The sequence below is a fragment of the Coffea eugenioides genome, chromosome 6 (genome assembly GCF_003713205.1).
Source record: "Coffea eugenioides isolate CCC68of chromosome 6, Ceug_1.0, whole genome shotgun sequence".
In the NCBI taxonomy this organism is placed as follows: Eukaryota; Viridiplantae; Streptophyta; class Magnoliopsida; order Gentianales; family Rubiaceae; genus Coffea; species Coffea eugenioides.
In genome coordinates, this window is record NC_040040.1 from 23,392,751 (window position 1) to 23,400,507 (window position 7,757).

The following is a 7,757-nucleotide window of genomic DNA, read 5'->3' on the forward strand; positions in this document are numbered from 1 at the left end:
GCAAGTGCTATATTTTGGTCATTGACTACTACTTTATAGGCTAGTTATGGTGTAATTTCCTTAAGCATATGAATCCTACTTTCGTAGTGAATTAATTATACTCATAACTAATCCATACCTCTTCTCATGGTTATGAATTAGTTACAAATTCATTTTTCAATGAAATTACATGAAATTAATCATCAAAACCACATAGGTGCACCTCTACTTTCGTGAGTATACTCCCTATATTTAGCACTTATTGAACAAATGTTAAATCTCAATTTTCATTGCAGAAACAACATCTTAGATAATCACAATTAATGGTACCAGATTAATCATGATTTAAAGAGTTAAAGTGCTAAATAACTTGCTCAAGTAATAGCATCAAATAGCCAAATAATAAACACTAACAACCATAGGAAGTTCAACCAAACCCAAGGTATAAACTTTAAAGATACATAATAAACACAAATTCCAGAACTTGCATATTAACCATACTTAAGAATCCAATACAAAAGATAAAGAGTTGGAGAAGAGATAATCCATGTCACGTGAGCTTTAACTCCTCCTTCTTCATCTCCATCTTCATCCTAATTTAGCCAATATACAAGAATGGATGAACTAACTATCTAAACTATCTTACACTAAGGAAATGGAAGAATTACATTTCTACAGACTCCAAGCTTCTCCCATATGTCTCTCCTCAATCTTACAAGTTTTTGGCTATTTCAAAACAAAGGTGGTCAAGAAATGAGGCTTACACCTCCCTTTACAGTTGTAAAATGGTTGTCATATGTCTAGCATTACATGTGACTTGTTAGAGGTGAAATCAAATTATCCGCATACAGAGCAGCCTTTTCTGACTACAATCCGGCCGATTTCCGACCGGATTGCTACAGTGACCTTTTTGTGCATTTTGTGTTCAAACTTCACTACTGCTCGAATTTTGTCTCAATTTCAACTGAACTTTTCTTGATGATGGAAGATGAATTAACTCTTGACCAAAACATAAAACTTGTAACCCTTTGAGTTAACTTTCCAATTTATCAAGAATCACCTCATTTGGATTTGTATAAGATGAGAAATGATCGAAATACCCTTGACTGCTCACTGTCTTGTTTCAGTTTCGACCATAGAAAATTAGTTACTGTAATTCAGCTTTTTGACCTGGAAAACCTTAGAACTGGATTTTGATGTCTTCACCAAAGTTGTAGGTCTATCTCTTATTTTCAATTTGATTTAAGAATTATCTCAATCCGATCATTGTAGCTTAAGTCATAGCCAAAATACAAAGATGTGTCAAAGCAGTCAAAATTCACAAAATCTAAGTAAAAAGTGATGAAAACCTCATTTAATCGCTTAAGAACATTTTTCACCAATTATAGCCAAAATGATTCATTTTCTTTCAATAATATAACCAAAGTGACTAAAAATAATATAAAATATCATTCAAATAAAACGTAAATTAGTCACTTATCACTAGTAAATAGTGATCAATTATTTAATTGTATAAAATAATCATTCTCATGAATGAATTGGGAATATATAAAAAATTATAACTGAATAAAGCAAATAAAATCAAATTAGATCCCATAGTATTCAATAAATCAGAACTTTGATTATTCTTTGCCTAGAGTAGGAATTTATCCACTTGTCATGGTTCATCTGCAGCCAAAAGTACGACTAGGTATTGTAGTTGAAGAGAAAAAGAAAATAAGTAATAAAGGGAAAATTAATTTTTTCTAATAACTAACGAACAAAAGAATAGCCAAATATTAGTGCGTTGTTCTTTCTGGCTGTTTTCGTTTCTTCACAACCGTATCCCCAGAAACACACCACCAATCCTTCATACTAGTACTCACGTAATTCCCCATTACACAAAGGATAAGAATCCTATAAATACTAAAACTAATAAAAAAAAAGGAAACTAAATATATGGTTCCTAAACTAATAGTATCCAAATTAAAAAAGGAAATAAAATCTCTTGATATTTTCAGGGCAAATGTTTATCAAATACCAAGGTTACCCTTAATCAGTTAACTTCATACATTTTTCTTGATATTTTTACATCCATTAAGCACTCATTACCTTTCCTCTCTCTCTAAGTGAAGTTTGTTCCTACTCACTTACTCACATTCTTCTCTATCTCTCACATGTTAATTCATTCATTATTTTCATGATTTATTAGATTAGTCTTGGCTATAATAATTTCTCGCATACAAATTCTACATGCTCTTATATTTTCATTTTTATAATTTTATTCAAAAGGTTCTTCTTTTCAAACACAATATAATTTAAGTCAAAATAAATAATTGTTTAAAATAAAAATAATCCCAAAAATAGACTTACCGCGTATAAGAAATATTAAGTATTGATCGCATAAGAAAAATTGTCAATTACCAGTGATTTTCAAACTTTTCTATTATTTAGATTATCACAAATAAAACAAGTAAATTATACTACTAACATGATATAAAATTAGTAAAAATAACAATAGAAAGCTTTTAAGGTCATGAAATTCTTAACTGCTCTTACAAATGAAGTTACCGATCAAATGAGTGTTATTACCTTAGCTAGTTATGGTGTAACATTCTATTGTACATGATACACGCTTTCATCGATGTACCAATTAAGCGTGAAACTAAAAGAAACATGAAATAATAATATAGAAATTTTTATCTTTGAGACTTAATTTAATATGCCAACAATAAACCTCCGCGCCGGGAAACTAAAAGAAATTCTACATTAGGGGAAACATTAGCAGAAGAAAGAAAAAACTTTAGGGTGCAATCTAGAAACATGAATGTTCGAGATGCACCAAGAAATTGAAGCATATAAAACTTTGATTGTCCAAAGAAGCACTAGTACTCGTCAGAGGTTTATTCAATACAGAATTCAAACATGAGGCACACGAATGAAACAGGTTCCAGTATCACACATTACGACAAGGTGATTTGAGCTGAACAACGAAAATACAGAAATCACTTGAGCTGAGCTCTTGGATAAGAGTGCTAGATTACTAGATTGAAGAAGTAGATGGAACCAATACAAAGTCCTCTGCTGGGAAGAAATGGCAAACAGGGGCAGTGCCCGGTTCGATACGAAGCACTCGGAAGGAAACGTGATCATGGCTCCATTGGGAGGTATCCATGTGACATATTGCAAGAGCTTCAACCCTATCACCATTCTCTCCAGATAGAACAGTCCTGTATAAACGATTATCACCCTGCTGATAGTGGCAATAGAAAACTATGAAAGGAATGGCATGGTGTGACAGCCAACCATCTTTAGAGTTGAAATTCGTTCAGGAGCTTCTGTGATTGTATAGTTCTGTAATCTAGCAGCATTAGATTTTGCGAGGTGATGCGTTGATAAAACTTAAATGTCGGTATTCAATCCCAAGAACTTTCATGCAAAATCTACCAATGACTCGTAGGATGTGGCACAATGATGCAGAGGTCAGTGGAGGCCTGCTTATCTAAGTTCTTGAAGCTACAAAAGATGGCGAAGAAGTAACCTCGAAGATCCAAAGATGAAAAGGATTTGGTATTTCTTAGTAACTGAGAGTTTACAGAGAAAGAAGAAATGAAAGCTATGAAAAGACAAATGAAAGGCTATGACAAGGCTATTATCAGATATCCCATTGCCTGGCTCTAACTTTTCTATTTATAACATTTCTATGTCAGCCACTAAGTGCGGCTATCAACTAATACTGACCTCGGTTGACGTCAAAAGATTCCTTACTAACAAATTTATTAACAAACTACAACTGCATGGAAAAATATCATTTGCATGGTTGTAACTAACGTCTCTGCATGGCCATAACCAACTCCAGCTAGCTGTATTTTCACTCCATTTCCATTGCTGCATTCGGCACCATTTGGACTAACCAAGTGTGTGCATCAATACCCTCCCCTTACAAGGTCCTTGTCCTCAAGGACTGAAATGGGGAAATTGCAATTGAAGATCCTGTAAATATTCCCACGTTGCATCCTCTGGAAAGCTGTTGCTCCACTGGACCAACACTTGCGTAGCAGCGGCCCTCCCTCGTTTGACCAAGCGCCTGTCCAATATTGCTATAGGCTTTAACAGAAGTTGGTCCTGCTGTGAAACCCCAGCTAGTATATGAGCCTGAACGTCCCCTGAGCCCACCTTCCTTTTGAGCACAGAAACATGAAAGGTATTGTGAATACGAACGTGTGCGGATAGTGCCAACCTGTAGGCTACTGTGCCAACTCTTGCTATCACCTGGAATGGGCCAAAGTAACGTGGAGATAGTTTCTGGCAGTGATGACTCCTCAGTGAGTGTTGTCTATAAGGTTGAAGCTTGGCATAAACCCAATCACCAACGCTGAATTCCCTTTCTGTTCTATGTTGATCAGCCAATTGTTTCATTCTGTGCTGTGCCTTAGTCAGGTTGTGTCGTAGAGAATGAATGACCTTCTCCCTTGCATGCAAACTTCTGTCAACCGATTCCATTGATGTAGCTTCAGGCAAATAAGGAACATGAAGAGGTGGAGGTTGGCCATAGACTATCTCATAAGGAGTGAACTTAGCAGATGAGTGATAGTTGGTGTTGTACCAGTATTCTGCTAGTGGTAGCCATAAGCTCTACTCCTTAGGATGATCACTAGCCATACACCTCAGGTAATTCTCCAAGCATCGGTTAACCACTTCCGTCTGGCCATCACTCTGAGGATGGTAAGCAGTAGACATGTTCAACTTGACATGTTGTAACCTGAAAAGCTCTTGCTAGAAGGAGCTCAAAAAAGTGGGGTCCCTATCACTTACAATTGTCTGAGGTAAACCATGCATCCTGTAAACCGTATCCATGAATAGCTGAGCAATTGAAATGGCTGTGTAAGGGTGAGCTACTGCCATAAAGTGCGCATATTTGCTGAGCCTATCAACCACCACCAGAATCACCTTCTTGCCATGTGAGGGGGGCAAGCCTTTAATAAAATCCATAGAGATATCTGTCCAGATCCTATGATGTATAGGCAACGGTTGCAGCAACCCAGGATAAGCTGCATTATCTGATTTATGCCTCTGACATATATCACAAGAGGCTACATACTGAGCCACATCCTTAAACATGTGTTGCCAGTATAAGACCTGTTTAAGTCTCCTGTAGGTCACCTCTACTCCAGAATGCCCTCCTTGTGAACTGGAATGCCACAAGGAAATTAGCTTGTTCCTCAATGCTTGATTGTTGCCCACCACTAGTCTGCCTTTCCTTTTTAGTAACCCTTGCTGCCAGGAGTAACTACCGGGGAGGTGCGCATTGTGAGCTACCTTTTGAATCTGCTCCTGAATGTGCCTGTCTTGCTGCCAACTGTGTTGTATATCTTTGATCAGTGAAGATGTGATAGTGACCAAATCATACATTGAACCTTCCTCTAGTGGCCTTCTAGAAAGTGCATCTGCAACAATATTATTGCATCCCTGTTTGTATTGCACCTCATAGTCAAACCCCATTAGTTTGGCTATCCATTTCTGTTGCAAAGGTGTGTGCACCCGTTGCTCCATTATATACTTCAGACTCTGATGATCAGTTTTGATAATAAAGTGCCTTCCCACCAAATAAGCTCTCCACTTCAAGACGGCAGTCACTATTGCCAACATTTCCTTTTCATACACAGATAAAGCCTGATGCTTGGGCCCCAATGCCTTGCTGAAGAATGCCAGGGGTTGCCTCTTTTGCATCAGCACTGCTCCAATTCCACTTCCAGAAGCATCAGTCTCCAGTATGAACTCTTGAGTGAAGTCTGGCAGAGCTAAGACAGGAGGCTTACTCATGGCTTCCTGCAAGTTCTTGAAAGCAAGAGTGGCCCCCTCATGCCACTTGAACTGGTTCTTTTTAAGCAAACCTGTTAATGATTTTGCAATTTTTTCATAGTTCCTTATGAACCTTCGATAGTATCCAGTGAGCCCCAGAAATCCTCTTAATGCTTTGATTGTCTGAGGTATAGGCCAATCCATGATTGTAGAGATCTTCTGTGGATCTGCCTGAACTTCGTTGGCATCAATAACATGTCCCAAATAGTCAATCTGTTGTTGAGTAAAAGCACACTTGTTTTTCTTCACCTGCAAAGAATGTTGCCTCAACAATCCAAACACAGTGTTAAGATGTTGTAAATGTTCCTCCCACTCCACACTATATATCAGGATGTCATCAAAAAAGATCAAAATAAACTTTCTTAAGAATGGCCTGAAGATATCATTCATTAAGCTCTGAAAGGTTGAGGGAGCATTGGTTAGCCCAAAGGGCATAACCAGAAATTCATAATGACCATCATGAGTTCTGAAAGCTGTCTTCTCCACATCTTCAGCCTTCATCCTGATCTGGTGATATCCAGACCTCAGATCCAACTTGGTGAAAAATTTTGCCTCGTACAATTCATCCAGCAGCTCCTCTATTAAAGGAATAGGGAACTTATCCTTTACCGTGGCATTATTCAATTGCCTGTAATCAACACACATCCTCCATGAACCATCCTTCTTTTTCACTAACACTACTGGAGAAGAAAAATGACTAGAGCTGATTCTGATAATGCCACACGCAAGCATCTCAACCACTAGCCTTTCAATCTCACACTTCTGGAAAACAGGATATCTATATGGCCTCACATTGATAGGTTCGGTTCCCTCCTTCAGAGTAATTTTATGGTCATGAAACCTTTCTGGTGGCAAGTTGTTAGATTCTTGAAACAAATCACTGTACTCATCCAACAAATGTTCAAGTTCCATTGAATGGCCTACCTGATGTTCACTTATATTAGTGGAGATGGTGCAGAGAGATAGTGGTTTTGAGGCAGGATCCGGTACTACTCTGATCAGGCATAACTGTGCCTCGGCAATCTGCTCAGGCTTTTGAAGGAGCTTCTGCATCTTTTTCTTCCGGATTAGATGCAACCCTTGCTGTTTGATTCCTCTTAGGGTCACCTTGTGACCAGTTTGCATAAATTCCATCCTCAGTTCTCCAAAATTCTACTTCATATCATCGAGGGTACTCAGCCATTGCATGCCAAGAACTAGCTCACAACCACCCACTGGTAACATTAGTAAGTCTGCCTTGAACTCTTGCCCTTGCATTTTCCAAGTGAAGTCCTTACAAAGGTCCCGAGTGGTCAACTTATTTCTATCCGCTACCTCTACCACCAAGGGATCAACCCTTTGTGTAGTCAAACCCAACTTCTGTACTACCTTAGGGTGAACGAAATTATGGGAGCTACCACAATCTATGAAAATATTCACAGACTGCCTTCCCACATGACCAGTGACTCTCATAGTCCTAAAATTAGGAACACTCATGCTGGTCATGGCATTAAGAGAAATGTGTGCCAGTTGACCTTCATCCAGTGTGTCTTCTTCACTTCCTGACTCATTCTCCCCCTTCCCTGACATATCATCCCAAACCTCCAACCGGTGGAATTGTTTATTGACACATCTGTGTCCAGCGGTGAACCTCTCATCACACCAAAAACATAACCCCCTAGCTCTCTTCTCATCCATTTCTGCTCTGCTCAGCCTCTTGAAAGGTTTCTTGACGACTAACTCTTTCTGCTTCTCATTACTAGGTAGTGTTGGAAAAGTAGGTAGGGGCAGAAGTGGCTTAGAATCTACCTTCCATTTGTGACCAGACGGGTTAGCGTGGAAGGGAGCGGAATTGCTGGTATGACCTGGATAACTTGTGAAAGGTTTGGATAACCCCTTCCCTTTTTGCTGCACAAGCACCTTAGCTTCTTCAATCTTGGCTAGGATCCTAGCATGCT